Here is a 21,038-nt window from a genome sequence, read left to right as displayed (position 1 = left end):
AAGAAGAGAGGAAGGGATTGAGCCACTTTTACTGAGACCAAGACATCCTGGGGCAGTTGTTAAAACACTGAATCTCAGATCCTGTGATCATTCACCTGAGTTAAATCTATGCCATGGAAAGGATTCATTCTCTCATAGGTCACCTGTGGCTCCGGTTTCCCTGGATGCATTCATGTCTTCATTTTAGCCCTTTCGTTAAATGTATCAGCTAAACCAAGAATAACAAAATTATACAACTATGGCATTGTACAGATAGAACTGCTTGTGCCTGTGTATTTTTAAACTATGCATCAGAATCTGACTCCCTGATTTCTTAAAAGGAAAATTACCTTGTTTCCAGGGAGTTTGGGAATTAGCTGTAATCTTCATTCTTAATCCTCTCAAATGAAGGAGATTACAAAATAAAATTGAGCTCACTATGCATATATACAAGTAAAACTACGACCTCGGTCCTCCTGCTGTGTGCTGAGGCAAAAAGAAGCATTGAAATTATCTTCTCTGGGCATCAGGCCACAGCTTGTCCAAAATGTAGCTTCCAGAAGGGATCCACTTTAGAATTGTGACCAAAATGAACAGAACTGAGGTTTGTGATTGCCTGGCCCATTCACAATATGGCAGACTTTGGCATGATTCCTGGATTATATTCTTATTCTATGTATTAGGAAATGATATATTTTGTTTCTCACCAGTTGATAAATGGTTAGTTTAATATAGCACATATGTTGATCTTCTATCAAAATAAGTCTGACCTTTAAAAGTCAACTTGCAGTTGGTACAACCCTTTTAGCAAGCAATTTGGCAACACATTTCAGAGCCATAAAAATATTCATAGGCGTTGACCATGTAATCTCACTCTTGGCAATTTCTCGCTAAAGGAATATTCTCTCTACTAAAAAAAGAAGTTATAATCATACAAAAAGGTATTGTAATGTTATTCATGGTAGCAAAAATTAGAGTTTTCATTTACAATAACAAATAGTGAAGAAATTATTATGAGAATATGACATACTCATTAAAAGGGACATGTTTACCACAATATTAATAGAAAAATATACAAACTCTTATCTGTCCTACAATTTTAGTATTTATTTTTGTAGAACAGAGAAAAACTGATAATAATTTATTTGACTAGGCAGTAAGATTATGGGTTTTCCCTCATTTCTAAGTTAAGATTTGGTTTTTAAAGTTGTAATTTTATTATATTTATTTATTGCCCATAACCAAAACTTTATTGAAAAACTGACACCAAAATAGGAGATCACTGTTGTATACCTTACAGAATTAAATTACATTATCTTGGTAGAGTAATTGAATTACTGAACTGTTAAGGCTTTCTGTGATAGAACACAAATTCAAGAGGTGGTGTGGATCATTAGTGCTGCCTTCTTCTAAATGAATACCCTCCTGTGAGCCTGGCCTTTCCTCCTATTGGCTGGACAACGCTGTTGAACAGGCTACACAAAGAACCACCATCTCAGCATGGCTGAAAACGGTGGTAATCTTATAGGAACCTGGACAGCTTATATCTATAAAATAGGAATTTGGGCTTTGAACTAGCCATTTCTTTTTGTTTTTTCTTTTCCTCTTCCAAGGTTGATGTAATAAATCTGTAGCCAAAGGGATGTTGATCCTTCTGCAATCCCAGCCGGTCCCAATCTATAAGGCCTGAAGTTGTTTCAAAGGAGACTTAGTAAGATACCCGCTGGCCTTCAGATGAAGAACATTACGTTCAGTTCTCTTATAACCTAAAACCCTGCCCTCAGGTGTGCTGCCTGTGATAGTGCTGTCCTTTGGACTGCCTTGTTTATTAAAAGGAAAATTACATTTAGAATGTAATTCCCTTAGAATGTTTCCTTGCCTCCGACAGAGCCATACTTTACTCAAAATTCCATCTGGAATTCAAGACCTCACAGGTAAGGATTCTGCATCAGCCTCAGTAGTTCGTGTCAAGAACATTCAGGAGTCCAAAACAATATATCCTATTTAGAAACTGGGACATAAGATAAAATGATTCTCCAAAGGATGCTTGGTTTAACATTTCAAATCTCTATCTTGCCCATTGCTAACAAATTAATTTTTATCCAACATATTACATGTTTCCAACATAGAAGGAGAAACATAATAAGCCTCGACAGGACAGTTTTTCCCTGACAATTACTAAGTAGATTGTTTACTTGACATAATTCTTGAAATTAGGCATGTGTGGGTAGAAACATGCACTTAGTACTGTTTTATATGATAATTTCCTAGCTCTGCCTTCCTTAACTAGTTTCTTTTCAGTCCATTTTTTATGTATACATACAGATTTACTAAAGGATTTCCTTTAAAATTCCTTTTGAGAATATTTGGAGTTGGCCCACCACTGTGTCTCTTCAAGATGAGACTTTTCCATCACTTCCTATCAAGCTTGTCTTCTTAATAGTGTTAAACATTTCTCTCTCTATTCAAATAAGTATTAAACTAGTAATGTAATACAGTTATGGAGCTTTAAGACAAATTTCCACATGGAATGTTTCATGTGTAGCAAATAGATACATAATAATCTTTATCCACATCTGAGTCTTCAACAAGAACAATTTGTCTCATGATTCACCATTCTTGGAGAAAAAATCAGTGCCTAGAGTAGAAAATATAGCCCCCAAGAAGGTAGTCAAATCTGGATTATATTGGCCCAGGGATTAAAAGACAAAGGCAGAAATTGTGGCTGTAAATTGAAGACTTTTACATTTATGGGGAAAACCATAATTTTTTTAATCTCCCACATGTACAGAGAGGTATACCAAAAGCATAGAATCAAATTAAAAGTTAGAAATCATTTTTAATGTATCAATGATAATTTATGTATGAAATTACAAGGTCTTCTGGATTTGAAAAATATAATAGGCTTGGCATTTATCTGAAAGGATTGGTGTAGTTTGAATCAGTCTTGCAGCACCAAAGAAATCATGTTCTACTTCTGAAACCAAAAAACTCCTTCACTCTGAGGAAAAGATCAACTACATTAATTAACTAATCACATAACTAAGAAAGTTGATGCTGGGAATAGTACCTGGATATTATAAATTTCCCATTTCCTTTATGACTCAAATTATTATTCCTTGGTGTCTGGCTTTTTTTTTTTTTTAAGATTTTATTTATTCATTTGAGAGAGAGAGAGAGAGAGACAGAACACAAGCAGGGGGAGCTGCAGGCAGAGGGAGGGGGAAAAGCAGGCTCCCCACTGAGCCGGGAGCCCGATGTGGGGCTCGATCCCAGGACCTGGAGATCATGACCTGAGCTGAAGGCAGATGCCCAACCATCTGAGCCACCCAGGCGACCCCTGGGTTTTTTTTTTTTTTTTTTTTTAAGTTTTTATTTAAATTCCACTTAGTCAACATACAGTGTAATATTAGTTTCAGATGTACAATTTAGTGATTCAACACTTACATACAACACGCAGTGCTCATCATAAATGCCCTCCTTAATCCCTATCACCTGTTTAAGCCATCCCTCACCCACCTCCCCTCTGGTAACCATCAGTTTGTTCTCTGTAGTTAAGAGTCTGTTTCTTGATTTGCCTTTCTCTCTTTTCCCTATGCTCATTTGTTTTGTTTCTTAAATTCCACATAAGTGAGGGGTGCCTGGGTGGCTCATTTAGTTAAGTGTCTGGCTCTTGGTTTCAACTAAGTTCATGATCCCAGGGTCCTGAGATTGAGCCCCGCTTTGAGCTCTGTGACCAGTGTGGAATCTGCTACACATTCTCTTCCTCTTCCTTTGCTCTTCTCCCGCTCCCCTGTGCTCCCTCTCGCTTTCTCTCACTCTCGCTCTCTCAAAATAAAATCTAAAACAAAATTCCACATGAGTAAAATCATATGATATTTGTCTTCCTCTGACTTGTTTGACTTAGCATTATACTCTCTAGCTCTATCCACATCATTGCAAATGGCAAGATTTCATTCTTTTTTATGGCTGAGTAATATTTTGTTGTATATATAATATATATATACACATATACATATATACACATATCTACCACATATGGTATTTTATGGCTGAGTAATATATATGTTATATATATACATATGCATATCTACACATATATACAGATGCATATGTACATATACATACATATATACCCATATATACCACATCTTTATTCATTAGTTGATGGACAATTTGGCTGCAGTAGATAATGCTGCTATAAACATTGGGGTGCGTGTATCCCTTTGAATCAGTATTTTTATATTCTTTGGGTAAGTACCTAGTGGTGCAATTGCTGGATCATAGGGTAGTTCTAGTTTTAACTTTTTAAGAAAACTCCATACTATTTTCCATAGTGACTGCACCAGTCTGCATTCCCACCAGCAGCGCAAGAAGGTTCCCCTTTCTCCACATCCTCACCAACACCTGTTGTTTCTTGTGTTGTTCATTTTAGCCATCCTGACAGGTTTGAGATGGTATCTCATTGTAGTTTTGATGTGTATTTTTCTGATGGTGAATGAAGTTGAGCATCTTTTCGTATGGATGACTGGCTTATTTTTATTTAAAGTTCATTATCTTAGATGGAACTACCTCAAAGTACTCCTACCAGATTGCTAAGTCACATGACCAAACACACATCTTGTCAATAGAGACAGTGCCTGGCACAGAGCAGACAGTGTCTCTTTGTCAAGTGAAGAAATGAATGACTAGCAGGTGAAAAGTAAAAAAGCAGAGGAAAACATCTTGCAGTATGCGTGCATGCATTTGTGTGTGTGTGAATACACACACACATGCAAATATGGAGTCAAAAATATACCCACAGACAAATAGTTTCCCAAAACCCAATAACAGAAAAATCCTCTGTGAAGGTGATAGTTACGTGAAGTGCCTGTCCCCCACAGAAGTCATCCCCCAAATATGGCATCAACTCTAGGTAAAACCCACCTCATCATTTGGAAAATTCTGAGGAATCCTAACAGGGAATGGAGATGCATCACTTCTACCCTAGGAGGAAATGAAGCCACTGGGAAGGTGAAGCCGAGCACCCATGTGAGAAGGCCTGTGACCCCATACAACCTCCCAGCTGCCTAGGGACCAAAGCCAGTGTGTGGATCTCAACCTCAAATGCCACGATGAGAGAGAATCTAGTGTGTGGCATTTGAGCCCCATAGCCAGAGACACACCCTGTTTTCTACCACAGCTGTCCATGCTGTTCTTGGATGGGGACAAGGAGGAGGCCAACTGAGAGCAAAGTCAGAGGGCACAGGAGTGAATTTGGTGCTTGGACTCACTTAATATTTAAATAAATTGATCTTTGCTAGACTTAATCTATTTTAAACCAGAACTTTATTTAATGGCTCTGTTCCTTTTTCCAGCATGACACACTGCTTGGAGCAGTTCACACTTACTGACTCTGTACTTAACATTCACCCCAGAAGTTACTGATAAAATCAAGAAACAAATCAAGAGGGAACACCAAGTTCACCAAAACCCAATAGTATGCCTTTTACTTAATCTGCTGTAAACATGCTATTTGTTTTAAAGTGAATAGAGGAAAATTTTCAGTACCTTAGCAGTCTATTTCACATGGGTTTTTTTTTGTTTGTTTGTTTCTAAACACCCAGTTAATCACATTCCTGAGAAGGGTGACATTTCTGGAGCACAGAAAGAATGGTATTCACAGATGTTTCCCCAATCACATTTACTACCTCCTGCCAAGAATGTCCAGTTGATTGCTCAAGGGAATGTATCTCACCTGAAATCCCTTGGACTGCATGCATTTGTTTTATACTGATTGTGTTGAGTCAAATTCTATTGGGCATTCAGTCCAGCAACTCTTTTTTTGTTTTGTTTTGTTTTGTTTTAAGATTTATTTATTTATTTTAGAGACAGAAAGCACACAGGGACAGAGGGAAAGAGAGTCTCAACAAACTCCTCGCCAAGCGCAGGGCCCAATTCAGGGCTGGATCTCACCACCCTGAGATCACAACCTGAGCTGAAACCAAGAGTCGGATGCTCAACTGACTGTGCCACGTAGGTGCCCCCTAGTCCAGCAACTCTTAACTGAATTCTGTTCGAAGTCTAAGTAATTCAGCTGCACTAACATGAGGAAACCTGGGGACCAAGAATGGCTCTGACTTTGTACAAAATACCCATCCTTCTGGGTGCTGGTTTCCTTCTCTGAATTAAGAGGGCTGTACCAGATGGCTGGTAAAGTGTCTTTTGACTCAAAGATAGTATGTGCTGTGATTGGCAGTGAATTGCCAATTACAGTTCGTTGTTCATCTCCTGAAAGGAATAAATCACAGCATTTTATAAGGAATCATGGAAAGCCAACTCCAACATCCTTTGTCACCAAAATAGGGAAGAATGAGGCCCATAGACAAAAGATATCCCAGTTAGTGACAGAACAGACTGAGACCCAAATCCCTTGATGTGTTGTTAGGTACGTCTACAACAGGTAGTCAAGCACACTTGTCAAGTCTCCTACTGAAAATGGAAGTCTGGCATAAACTAAGAAGTGGAGGAGTCAAATGCCCCCTTCTCTGTGCTAATATTTGCTCTTTGCTAACATTTCTTCTACCACTTACCACATTGCATTGTAATTAGTTGAGTGCAGGTTTGAACATACATATAGAGTCAAGCATGCTCAACCCCACAGGCACTTATGCACACTTAGATTGTGAACTATTAGAGGGCTTTATCCACCCCAAAGTGTTTTACCCATGGTGGACACCCCGTAAATATTTGCTGGATGTCACCCATGAATGCTTCTAGGAGAATGTATGAAAAGCTGGGGGTACCAACAATTTACTCTTCCTCTACTCCCATTCTACTCCCCTTCTAGATTTTGCTCCAATAGCCCATAAACACAAACCATTGCTACATACATGAAGATAACAGTGAGAGGCCTATTGTTGGAGGCACAGTAAATCTCAGCCTACAGGACACCTTGGTGAAGATGGATTAGCAAATATGGTTTGGGCTTAGACCAAAATGAGGCTTCACACGTCCTCTCTTCTTCCTTGGGAGCCATTGGGATGAAGAGCTAGATGGACAAAGAGACTAAGAGAATGGAGGACTGCAAACTGCCTTGACAGCCACCCTGGGAGCACAGGGCAGATAAGTAGGCCTGTCTCCTTCCTACCCTAGATGTGCACATCACACAAAACCAGACGCCATGGAAAACATCTGGTCCTGACCCATCCATGAGGCAGGCAGTGCAGGAGGTGGGAGCTGGCTCAGGTGTGTGAGGCTGCTGCCTGCAACTAGGACCCAGTTGACACTTGACTTTCACATTAACAGCCCCCCTTTGAAAAAGAGGCTTGAAGAAGGAGAGAAAAAGAAAAAAGAAAAAATATCCAAAGGGCTCATGGTAATACCTCCTTACATGAAAATATCAAGATAGAAAAACAAAATTCCGGGGCACCTGGCTGGCTTAGTCGGTTAAGCGTCTGCCTTCTGCTCAGGTCATGATCTCCAGGGTCCTGGGATCCAGCCCCACAGGGCAGGTTCCCTACTCGGTGAGGAGTCTGCTTCTCCCTCTCCCTCTGCCCCTCTGCACTGTTCATGCTCTCTCTCTATCAAATAAATAAATAAATAAATAAATAAATAAATAAATAAATAAATAAAATCTCTCTAATTTCTCCCCTTGAGAACAAAATAATTATTTAAATTTTTCATTATAAATATATTTTAAACATACATAGTCTGATCCTTCCATTGTAAAGTTACAAGAAATATTAAATTTACAAAACTAAGTTAATTTTAATTCACCAAAAAATTAATTCACCAAAATTTTGGATTATATCTGCTGTCTACTTCACATCATGCATAAATTAAAATTGCATGTAAATTAGAAACTTCACAGTAAAATACAGCTATAAAAAGCTCAGGAGAACATTTGGAGAATATATATGCAATTTGAGGACAAGGAGGACTTTTTAAGTACAGTAATAAGGCCAGAAACCATAAGTGTGAATATGAACTGATTTAACTACACAGCAATATAAAACTTCTCTGTGCAAAACACTATAAATAAGGCTAAACAGCATATGAAAAGAAGGGAAGAATATTTGCAATATGTATAGCAGATATACGGTTAATATCCTTAATATTTAGATATTCTTACAAATTAAAAAGGTAAAGATCAACCCAATAGAAAAAATGTCAAAAAACAAGCTATTCACAAGAGAATAAACAACCAAAATATATGAGCAGATAGGTGTTCAATCTCAGCAAGAAAAAATTAATTCAAATTGAAGTAATAAATATTTGGCCACTTATCGCACTGCAAGGAGGCCTTGATTCTCTTGGTGGGGAAACAACTCCAAAATATCCTTTATCCAGATTGACCAGTTGTTAACATTCTGCCACATTTGCATCATCAATCTCTTGCTCTTTCCAAATAAATATTGAGGAATAGTTTGCATACATCATAATATATCATGCCCCTTTACTCCTCAATTTGACATGTGCATCTCTATTTTAATCTTTTATTATCCTTTGTTAGAATTTGTTTTCTGCCATCAAGCAAAAAGTTAATAATTCAGGTCATACTTGTTAAGTATAAGTGGATATCAGAGCCATAAAACTGTCCAAAAGAATCCTTGGTCATCATGAAATACCCATTAAACAGTCCTATATGACACCTAGCAAACTGACAGACATGGTTGCTTCCTTCTGAGAGCTTGGCTTCTGAAACATGACTACAGTCAATACATTTGTAGCCATACATCAAGAACTCAATTTAATCCCAAGAGAGTACTAGAGGGCCAGTTTATCAAGGAGCAAACTGCCAGGCATGTGCATAAGCATGCACACTCTAGATGTGCACACATAGTCAAAGAAGCCAAGAAGCTGGGACACACCCATTGAGTAATGCTTTGAAAACTAAAACCCCAGGTGTCCAATTTTACAAATGTGCAAATTGCTAAAGTGAAGTAAGATTCTGCTAAGGGTAAAAGGATATCAGGATTGGCAAGAGTGTGTGAGGAGGTGGGGTAAGGAGTCCTGAGGAAAGAGAATTCAATGAATGTTGAGTTCTTAAGCATTTTCCTGGGCTAAGGAAACTACTCCATTTGTCCAGAAGAAAGGGTATCAGCTGCTGTGCTTGGGCACTGGCTATAGATACAGTGTGTTGGGACATATGGCACAGATCATGTTTAAACAAATACCAAAAATACCTGCCTAAAGTGGTTGTATTCTAATAATGCATTTGCACCATTGAATTCTATCTAAGGATACACCTTAATTGCATTAATATCAAAACTAATTTTCAATTTTTCACTACTTCTTAAATGTTCATCTTCCCCAACAAGCTAAAGAACCTGATATAACCACTTACATTCATTGAAGTTCTGTTCTTCCAGTATATGTTGAATATATGAAAAATGATTATAATCATAACCTCTGCCAACCTGAACAAAATTGGTTTCATTCCAAATTTCTATCTATAATTCAGAGCCGGGGCTTTAGCAGGGTTTTCATTTCCTACCTTCATTCTGACCTTTGATCTACTATCCTCTATTGTTTTTTATTTTTCTGACTTTAAAACAATTTCAAACTCATGAGAAAGTTACAAGTGAACTCCAAAATATCCTTTATCCAGATTCACCAGTTGTTAACATTTTGGCATATTTGCGCAATCAACCTCTTGTTCTTTGGAAATATATATTGAAGTATGGGTTGCATACATCATGATACATCAAACCGTTTAACTCCTCAGCATTACATGTGCATCTCTTAAGAACATGAGTTTTGATTTTTATTCCCTTACATAAGTTCAGTACAGCTATTAAATTCAAAATATTTAACACTGATATAACACTTTTATCTAATCAAGCATCCTTATCCCAATTTCACCAGGTATGTCCTTTATACTTTTTCTCTCTTCAAAGAGTCCAGGATCCAGTCCAGCATAACATACTGCATTTAGTTCTTATTTAGTCTTTAGTCTCCATTAATCTGGAGCAATTTGTCAGTCTTTCTTTATCTTTAATGACATAAATACTTTTAAAGAATACAGGTCAGTTATTTTCAAGAGTTCCTCAATTTGGGCTAGTCTACTATTTTCTCATAAGATTCTGTTTGTTTATTAGGGGCACCTGGGTGGCTCAGCTGGTTAACCCTCTGCCTTCAGCTCAGGTCCTGATCCTAGGGTCCTGGGATCAAGCCCTGCATTGGGCTCCCTGCTCAACGGGGAACCTGCTTCTCTCTCTCTCTCTCTCTTTTTTTCAAATAAATAAATAAAATCTTTTTTTCTGTTTATTTTATCCCCAGCCAGAATACTATGTAAGTGATACTGTGCCCTTCTCAGGAAATAATATATCAAGGCAGGTTATGTCTCTTGCCCCCTTACCAGTGATCTTAATTTTCGTTTCCCAATGGTTTGTTCTTATCCACTGTACAGTTATTATTTTTCCCATTGCAATAATGAGCAGTCTGTGGGGAGACATTTGGAAAACCATGCAAATATCCTAATCCTTCTCAAACTTTTCCCCCTAGATTTGCCATTCATTGGTGATTCTTGCTCAAACCAATCTTCAGTCTGATAATTACAAAATGGTGATTTTCCAACTCCTGATTTATCAGTCAGCTTTCTGCTATATGGAAGAGCTGGGACTTCTCATCTATCTATCTATCTATCTATCTATCTATCTATCTATCTATCTATCTATCTACCTACCTACCTACTTACCTACCTACATACTTCCCTACTTACCTGCCTACCTACCTGTCCGCTATATACTATCCATGGATTGACTCATGGATTTCTATTTTACTTAGTGGGTTATAATTCATTACCATCTTCACTCATTTTTATGCTCAAATTGTCCCAGATCTAGCCAGGAGAAAAACCTGCAAAGTGGTTTCAAGGGGGCTTTTGATGTTACCCATTTTTAAAGAACTTCTTGGGCGCCTGGGTGGCTCAGTTGGTTAAGCCACTGCCTTTGGCTCAGGTCATGATCCTGGAGTCCCGGGATCGAGTCCCACATCGGGCTCCCTGCTCGGCAGGGAGTCTGTTTCTCCCTCTGACCCTCCCCCTTCTCATGCTCTCTCTCTCTCTCTCATTCTCTCTCTCAAATAAATAAATAAAATCTTTAAAAAAAAAAAAAAAGAAAGAACTTCTTTATATTCTGATGCAATAAGATGCTTCTGGTTCAACTCTTACCTTCCTTACCACCATCTTGAAATTAGCTATTTCTCCAAGGAATGTTCCTTTCAGTGGGGAATGGTATTTAGAAGGCAAGATTTGGTACTAGGTGTGCTGATTACTATTGGAGTATAATTGCTTATAGCTGGTTCCAAAGATAGAGAGCTAAAAGAGGCAAATATATGCAGATGGATGGATGGATGGATGGATGGATGGATGGATGGATGGATGGATGGATAGAGATATGAAATAATAAGTTCATACCTTCAATTCCAAATTTCAATCCACCCCACCAGGTTTTTCCTTCTCTTTCTTTTCCCCATATTTGTATCTCCCTGTGCAGTAAGAATCCGGGCTTCCAAGAATATCAACCCATTCACTGTTCTCTTATTCCTACAATACATAGGAAATAGTTTTAGAATTGTTACACTTATAATATTCCAAAAAAATACCAAAAGAAAGAGTTCAAGATTTATTTGTGGGTTTTTCCCCCCTTAGACCAAGATTATAAAAGGACTATATTCAAAAGTTACTTGGGAAAAACTCCCACTTCTAGTAAGATGGAATAGACATACTGTTTTTTATTTCTTCTATTCAGTGCAACTAAAAAAAATGGACTTTATACTTAAACAGAAGACTCTGAAAGGTAGAGAGAAGGCAGACTAGCGAGGTACCTCAAGACCCAAGGGACAACATGATGATGAGTTCCCTGGTTTTTCTTTTTGCCTTCTGTATGCTACACTTGGAGCTGAAGAAGCTGTCAATCCCAAAATGCCAACAAGCACAGACAAAAACAGCAAAAGGCTGCTTTCTCTAGCCAAAGGATTAGGAAAGGGCAGCCTAGCAAAACAGGAAACTTTTGGATAATAACCACTCTACTCCAGTCAAACACCACAGAAAAAGCTGGGGCCCCATCTTCACCCCATCTTCACCACCAGCAAAGGCCAAATGAGGAGCTTAGCCTTTCATCCCTGCCAGGCTGTAATGAGGCATCCTAGCCTCCCCCCACTATAGCTGCATGTGAATCTACAATTATCTCAAAATTAAAATTTTAATTTAAAATGAAAATGAGAAAATTATTTAAATTCTTTTTTCCTGCCCCCCTTCAATGTGGACAGGTTATGAATTGGAAATACAGTTGGAGTTCATTTGTTTTTGTTTGCATTTAGTTTACATACTTCTTTTCCCATACTTGAGGTTTCAATTTTAATTTTTGAATACGTAGAAGATTAATATGCTTTCAAAAGGAAAAAATTTTCAAAAAGGTATACTCAGAGAAGTGTGCTCTCTCCCCTATTCCTCCCACCCTAAATCACCCCCTCCTCACCCCCTGCTTCTCCACACACATCCTTAGTAGGCAATCTATTTCACTGCTTTATTACCTGTGTTTTTTTTTAAAGAATAAGCAGATATGTGTGTATGTTTTATTATTTCCCTTTTTTTTCTAAGTAGTTAGTGTCTAGCTCCAGAAAAATAAAGGGTTTGTTGGTATTTTTATTGGGATATTAAATTTATAAATTAACTTGGAGATAACACATCCTGATGGCACTGAAACATCCTAATCAGGAATAAGGAATGCCTTCCGCTTTGTTCAAATTTGTTTTTATATCTTTCAGGAACGATTTTTTTCTTTAAGTGAATTTTAAATATTTCACATTTCATTTTTTCCTATTTTAGCTATTTGTCTGTTTGTTTTGCTATTGTAAACAGGGTTTTCTTTTCCATACTATCTTCTATTGGTTATTATTTGTACATACAAAAGTTATTAAATTTGATGTGTTGGCTTTACAGACTGCCACCTTGCTCATTTCTATTGTTTTTTTGAGTTGTTTTTATCACTAATTCTTTAGGTTTTTCAGCATTACTATCACATCATCTGCAAATAGAGATTTTACTTCTTTTTTTGTTTTCCAATTATTACACCTCTAATTGTTTTCTCTTGTCTAATTGAGTTGGTTAATACCTCTAGTACTATGTTAAATAATAGTGGAGATAGTAGGCATTCTTGCTGTGTTCTGTTCTTGATGGGTATGCCTTTTTTTTTTTAAGATTTTATTTATTTAGTTGACAGTGCATGCACAAGCACAGGGAGCTCCAGGCAGAGGGAGAGGGAGAAGCAGGCTCATGCCGGGCTCGATCCCAGGACCCTGGGATCATGACCTGAGCCAAAGGCAGATAGTTAACCTACTGAGCCACCAGGAGCCCCGTTGGGTATGCCTTTGTGTTTTCACATCAGGTAAAACTTTGCATTTGTGTGTGTGTGTGTGTGTGTGTACATATGGACACATACACTTACGTGTGTGTATATACATTAACATATGTGTGTGTAGGGGTGCCTGGGTGGCTCAGACAGTTAAACGTCTGCCTTCAGCTCAGGTCATGATCCCAGCGTCCTGGGATCAAGCCTCGCTTCGGGCTCCCTGCTCCACGGGAAGCCTGCTTCTCCCTCTCCCACCCCCCCGCTTGTGTTCCCTCTCTCTCTGTCTCTCTCTATGTCAAATAAATAAAATTTTTTTTAAAAATCTTAAAAAAATATATATGTGTGTGTATATATGTCAACCCTAATCATATCAATGATATGTGACATTTCCTAATCAGTGATCTATGGATATATGAATATCATACATAAAGGAATTATTCACCCATTTTTATTTTCTTGAGAGTTTTTATTAGGAATAAGTGTTGACTTTTTTCAAAGGCTTTTCGGAACTATCAATGAATTAATATAGTAGTTTATATTAATAGAATTCCTAATATTGAACTATCCTTGCATTTCTTTATAAACCCTACTTGGTCATGCTGTTTTCTTAATGTGCTGTTGAAGTCTCTTCACTAAAATTTTATTTTGGGTTATTTTATGTCAGTATTCATAAATGATATGTGAAATATTCCTTTTAAATTATCTTTATCATATTTAGATATTAGTGTTATAATTGCTTTGTAAAAAGAATTTGAAAATTTTCCTTCATTTTCTCTGAAGTGGTTTAAGTAACACTAAGATTATCTCTTTTGGTCTCTTTTGGAGAATTTTCTTATGATATCATCTGGGCCCAGTGACTTTTGGGGGACAGTTCCTTGATAGCTTCTTTTAACTCTATTATAAGTGCTCTGCTTATGCTTTCTATCAATACTTGGGTCCATTTTGGTAAGTTGTATTTTCCTATGAAATGATGTGTTTCATCTAGGTTTTCTTATTTATTTACATATTGGTATGCAAAAGTCTCCTGATTTTTAAAATTTTCTGTGTATCAGTAGTTATTTCTCTCTTGTCATTTTATGTTGTATATTTGCCCTTTATCCCCTTTTAAAATTAAATTTCTTAGTGATCATCTCGTTAGTTCATTTTTTCAAAAAAATGGGATTTATTTGATTTCCTATTTTTCTATTTTCTGCCTCATTAATGTCTATTTCTGCCTTCAGTATTTGCTTCTTTTGCTTACTTTTTTGCTCTTTTCTAATTTTTTTGGAAATTTAATTTACTTATTTTTATTCACTTTTTTTATTGACATATATATTTGCCACTATGAATATTCTGCTGATTGCTTTTTAAAAGTATCTTGATTTTTATATATAGAATTTTAAATTATCCCTATTTTTCAGAAATTCTGAAACTTCTCATATTTTAGCTTTCACCAAGGGTTGTTTATTGTTTTGTTTTTTAATGTCTAGGTGGGAGGTTCTACTTGCTGGATTGAAGATGATGGCCATACATTTTTTTTACACACTTCTATTGACAGGTGGGGTTCTATTTATCTCCCCCATTGATTATGGATTGGGCTGTAACTACTTAGATCAACAGAATATGTTGTTCTGGGTGTATCTTTTAAGAGGACTGTCCGTTTCTGCTTTGGTTTCTTGAATCCCTGAGCCACCACATAGGAGTCTGACAACTCAGCTACAGAGACCATGTGCAGAGGCCCTGAAACTATGCAGAGAAGGGGAGCGACCCATCTAAACCCAGCCTTCCACTGTCCCACCAGTGCACAGACATGTGAGTAGAGAAGCTATCTTGCAGGTGTATTCTTCAGCCTCAGCCATCCCAACTGACATGATAGCATCAGAAATGAACAACCCAGCTAAGCTCTTTCCAGATTCCTCCCTGACAAAATCATGTGCAAAATATGCTTTAAACCACTAAACCTGTTAGGAAAAGGGGAAAATAGCTTTTTATCCTCTTTAACCTCACAGGGTAGCTTAACTGTAAAGAAGATTCCTGGCTTACATTTTCTTTGCTCTGAGTTTCCTCAAAAGGCGTCTCTGCTGTACATTGTTTAGTATGTTGTTTTTTAGAAGTCTGATGACTACCTAATTTTCTTAACCTTTTAAGTAATTTGACCTTTTTGCTTGGAAACCCTGAGGGTATTTTTCTTTGTCTTTAAAAACAAATAGTTTTACTCTTTCTCTATTTCATGTCTTGCTTGTTTATTTTGTTTGTTTTTTAATTTCACGTGGCTTTTAGAAAGGCATGCATTTTGTTTTTGTTGTTTTAAAGGGCCTTTTATAGTGCTTTTAATTCTTTTCCTTCCTACTTAACATTTTACTATCTGGTCTATAATTTTTAAATAGTATCCTTTGACTTCCGCTTATTACTTATCTAGCAGGCAATTAATCTTCTACTCTCCTATTTCTCTCTTCCTTCTTCCATTTTTTAGTTGCATTCTTCCTACTCTGTCCATTTGTACACTGTTCATATACAATTCTTCCACTCATGTACCCACTCTTGTTTTAGTCTTTGCTCTTCAATTAAATGTATTAAATGATCAGTGTCAGTGCATTTGCTTTAATTTCCCCCTCTTGCTTCTTTCTTTTTTCTTAATACCATGTCTTTGGTGATTACCACTGTACTCTAGCTCCTTCTTTCCTAGAAGCAATGCCTTTCCGAGGCTTCCAACTCTGGTCCCACTCACTTTCATGTCTCTTCCCTATAGCTCATGCTGGAACTACCAAGTCTCAGACGCAAGGTCCATATATTTGCACTTGATATTTGCCTTTTGTTTTCTGGTGATTTTGCTTTTGCTTTGCATATACTCTCGGCTCTCTTCTTTCTTGCAGTCCTTTAACACTTCCTTCTCCTGCTCTCCATACTCACCAGTCTGCACCAATGGCAGGACATTCATGGGAATTTTATGTTTATTTCTTTCGCAGGCAATTTGTAGTTCATGGTATTCTCAAAAATTGCTGCTTTTCTCTAAGGACTAAATCATGCCTACAAATTGTACCAAAATAATCCATAAACATTGGGGGGGGTTTTCCCTGAATAATTAAGAAATAAATCAATGTTATATCCTATGCCAAAGAGAAAAAAATTACAATAACTCTTTCATGCAACCACTTAATTGAAATTAACTGCATAAAAGGAAAACAACATCAACATATGCACTGTTTAAACAAATCAAGAGTCAGATGTTTGTATACAAAATCAACTTTATTATAAATTAAACAAAAAAGTGGCTACTCATAAATACCAATGTTAGCATTCTCTTTCCACTAAAACCAATGAATATACTTTTATTAATTTTTCTTTCTCTCTGTTATAGTCCAAATGATTGACCAGAGGACTTTCAGTCTACAGTGTCCTTCAGTGTCCCTTCTGTATCATCCCTGACTCCTGGAGTATCCGTGAATGTCCCGAATGATATTATTGCAATACGCCTTTCTATACTGTTTTCTAACTCTAGTTGTTACCAAGAAAGATTATTGGTTTTTTTCATGTGGCGCCACTCTGCTTCTTTATAATTCCAATACTGCTACTACATCCATTACATAGAACAGTGTTTCTCAGAGTCTTCACCTCACCTGTATCATTCCCCTGGCTTGAGTATCAAAATGCAACTTCCAAGGCCCCAGGCTGCTGAATCGAAATTTCTACCTGCAGAACCCAGTAACCTCCATTTTGAAAACGTAAGTAGATGCTTCTCAGCACCATGCTCTAGGACAACATTTAGTGACATGTGCTGCACTAAGCTCATCTGGTCTCCTCATAGTCTATGTCTATGCTCTAGGTTCTTAACCCTTTCTTGCATGATAAAGTTTCTAGATGCTTGGTGATCTTAGTTTTCTTCCTATGGATACTCCATAGTTTATCAAGGTCCCTATTAAATTTGGCACCCAAATTAAACTTGCTCTTATAAAAATGGTTTATTAATGCAGAACATAGAGGGACTGTTACCTTTCTTGGTCTATCTACCACTTATATTAAAGTAATTTAATGCTACCATACTTAGCAATTACATAACTCTGTTGGTTCATAGAATGATTGGAATCATTCTAAATCTAAATTAAAAATCTCAAGTCACAGATTTTTTTATCACTTGAACACCTATATTTGTGCCAATTTAAATGCAAATTTTTGTATTTATCCCTGTTAGATTTAATTCTGTTAATATGCCATCTTATTAAGATCCTTTTCAAGTTTGGTGTCTTACCTATCCTATAAGTCCATTCATTGATGGCTTTATTCAGCATGAAAAAGCCTCTAATAGAGAGCCATAGTTCTCTGTTTTTTAGCCTATTCTATTTAAGGTTTTTATGATTGACTTGGATGAAGATAAGCAGAGCACCTGAGGAGAATCTGTGCCAAAGTATTCAAAGGCACAGAGATGCCAATTTTTACAAAAAAGAAAGAAAAAGAAAGGAAGGAAGAAAGGAAAGAAGTTGATTAGAGAATTATTTTGTAGTTTTAAAAAATATGAAATAGAGTGGAAATTCACATAGTTATTAATTAAGACAAAATAATTCAGAGAAACATCTCTCTTTTGGCAGCCACTTAGGATAATTGCCCTGGTTTCTCAGATGTACATGTTTACTTTCCCCTTCCATTAGGAATATTGTGTGGAAAAGTTTGAGAAGCACCTACTTAAGATATCCTATTTTCATGTCCTCTGCAGAACTGAGAAGTCTGTGTTCATCCAATCATTTACAAAAATGCTAAATAGGGGAAAGGCACCCTGACAAACACTTTCTCGTGTTATTTAAAGCCATTACTAGACATTTTTGAGAGGAAGCAACCCTTAGTACTCCATCAAGGAAGGACAAATAACAATAGCTAGCTACTATTTGATTTTCAAGCAGTCCTTTGATCTATCTGCCTAGTAACCTCCTAAAAAATAAGCCATACTGGTTTATTAAAGCTTCTCCTTAGTTGACATTTGTTGGCTGCTAATGACCATAACATTCATTTCTGCATGCTCAAAAACAAGCCTTTTAACAATCTGTTGTCAGTTCTGCATGCATGAATTAAGGTGCCCATAATTTCCAAAACCTACCCTATTCTAATCTTCAAAAATAAAGATGAAAGTTAGTCATTAATGATCTGTGGTATCTCTCCTTTTTGCCATGACTTTTCAAAGACTACTAAACAGTAGCTCTGAGATTATGGCTGAAAATTCTGTTACCATCATAGTAATTTATCCGGCCTCATTTAAAATATCCTGGAGTTAATTTACTAATCCCTTACCTATCTTGGGCTAAAATTTTCACTTTTCGTAGTTTCTTCTCCATATTCAGTTGAAAAACCCATTTAGAAAAGAGAAGAAAAAATAGGAGTTGAATGATTCTGCTACTTCTTTGATATACTTTCTCTTATCATCTCTAAACAGTAGACTTATTATTTCCTTTTTCTTTTTAACAACTACAACAACAGAAAAGCCTTCCAGTTCCTTCTGGCCAACTTTACCATATTTTTGATCCTCAGTTTATTGGGGGCCCTAGTTTATGGCACTTTCATAATAGATTTGCTACACCTCTACCTTCATCCTTGATTACTCTTCCTTCTTTATATCTTCTACATATATTATTTAAACTTTCAGATGAGTAGACAGCCATTCAACTTTCCTGAGCTGTCTCCTGTTTTATTTAAATTATTTCACAATTATTCAGCTAAAAGTTTTTGGGTTTTTAAAATCTCCCTTTGTTGGGGCGCCTGGGTGGCTCAGTCGTTAAGTGTCTGCCTTTGGCTCAGGTCATGATCCTAGGGTCCTGGGATCGGGCCCCGCATCGGGCTCCCTGCTCAGCGGGAAGCCTGCTTCTCCCTCTGCCATTCCCCCTGCTTGTGTTCCCTCTCTCACTGTGCCTCTCTCTGTCAAATAAATAAATAAAATCTTTAAAAAAAAATTAAATAAATAAAATAAATAAAATAAATAAATAAAATCTCCCTTTGTTAGCCATAATCCCTTTTCGAGACTCAAGTCTGTGGGTCAAAAATTTTTTGTCTTTGGGGCGCCCGAGTGGCTCAGTCGTTATGCGTCTGCCTTCAGCTCAGGTCATGATCCCAGGGGCCTGGGATGGAGCCCCGCATCGGGCTCCCTGCTCAGCGGGAAGCCTGCTTCTCCCTCTGCCACTCCCCCACTTGTGCTCCCTCTCTCACTGTCTCTCTCTCTGTCAAATAAATAAATAAAATCTTCAAAAAAAAAAAATTTTTTTTTTTTGTCTTTGACCTTTTGTAAAATTTTCCCAAAGTTCAGGACACTTGTCTGACTCTAGAGTCCAGGGTTTTCTTTTGTGGCCATCATAAACCATGAGCTTGGAGTTCTCAACATTTTTTATATCATAGCACATCATTTATGATAGTCTCCCATGTGACACACCCTCACCATTTACCCAAGTTTTACAAACCTCAAATATACCTTGTCTGAAAGTAAAACATTGTAATCATATTTAATTGTCACATATATTTGCTATATGTCAGTTCTGATTGCTCTCTACAATGCTGGTAGTGACATTGAGAAACAGGCTCTTGATTACGTAGACTTTCATGCTACTTGCTATGTCAACCTTTTCCTCCCACTCAGGAAACCATACCTGTAAGAACGTAGGAGCAATGATACCATCAGATATCATTTGACTACACTCAAGTGTATGTATTTTTAGAAAGTAGCTGATTTACAATTTTAGTTCTTTTACTATTAGTAACACATTACTTAGGATTCACTTCATGGGCTAAGACCATGAAGCTGAAGATGACAGAGATGATTTCTCCCCTCCACACCAGCAGCTAGCTTTTCCTCATTGGTCAAAATTAAATGCAGGCCTCACTTGATTTTGGTTATGAAGGCAGTCAGTAATTTACCTGATCAGGGTGGGCCAAGTCTCCTTTCTTAACAGATAACCCTCCTTTGTACAATCTGGGTGCCACTTGCCTCAGTAGTCCGTAACATTCTCCAGTAGTCATTATTTCTAACCTGGTAGTACTTTGGCAGTCTGTATGAACATATTAAATATGGCAGTGAATTCCATCATGTCTTTAGAGTAAAAAAATGCAAGTTTTTGCAGTCTTTTAATTTAAAATAAGTTGATCCCGACAGAATTTGAAGCTAGACATAAAATTGTCTGTAAAGGGTATTTTTCTAACAAATCTTAACAATGCATACTGAATTTAAAACTGTTAGATGATGAGACAATGCACTCAGTGATGAAAGCACCAAGGACAAACAGGCTGGAAAGGAAAGAGAAGGAAAGGAGAGGAAATTATACATTTGGGGCGCCTGGGTGGCTCAGTTGGTTGAGCGAATGCCTTCGGCTCAGGTCATGATCCTGGAGTCCCTGGATCGAGTCCCACATCGGGCTCTCTGCTCGGCGAGGAGCCTGCTTCTCCCTCTGACCCTCCCCCCTCTCATGTACTCTCTCTCTCTCTCATTCTCATTCTCTCAAATAAATAAATAAATCTTTAAAAAAAAAAAAGAAATTATACATTTGGGCATTTTGGACAGGCCTTCCATCCATGCTGGTCTCCTCCTAATATACAGAGTATGTCTAAACTGGAATTCTTTTTCCTTTTTAATTAAGAACCATTTGGAATGAACAATTTTTCATTGTCCAGCTCCTTGTATTATAATATCCACAGTATGTTACATTAAAGCCAATCTATTGCTTATGCAAAATATAGGATTTTCTTAGAACTTGCTTCTCAGAATATTTCAAGACT

At 37.2% G+C, this 21,038-nt stretch overlaps 1 pseudogene; it reads right to left on the bottom strand.

Moving 5' to 3' along the window:
• Nucleotides 1-1,372: 1,372 nt before the first annotated feature.
• On the bottom strand, nt 1,373-20,285 carry LOC123848876 (small ribosomal subunit protein eS27-like; annotated as a pseudogene).
• Nucleotides 20,286-21,038: the final 753 nt, after the last annotated feature.

The sequence above is a fragment of the Mirounga angustirostris genome, unplaced genomic scaffold (genome assembly GCF_029215605.1).
Source record: "Mirounga angustirostris isolate CCGP_5_RB_7025 unplaced genomic scaffold, mMirAng1.0.hap1 SCAF_2, whole genome shotgun sequence".
Classification (NCBI taxonomy): domain Eukaryota; kingdom Metazoa; phylum Chordata; class Mammalia; order Carnivora; family Phocidae; genus Mirounga; species Mirounga angustirostris.
This window is presented reverse-complemented; position numbering and strand designations above follow the sequence as displayed.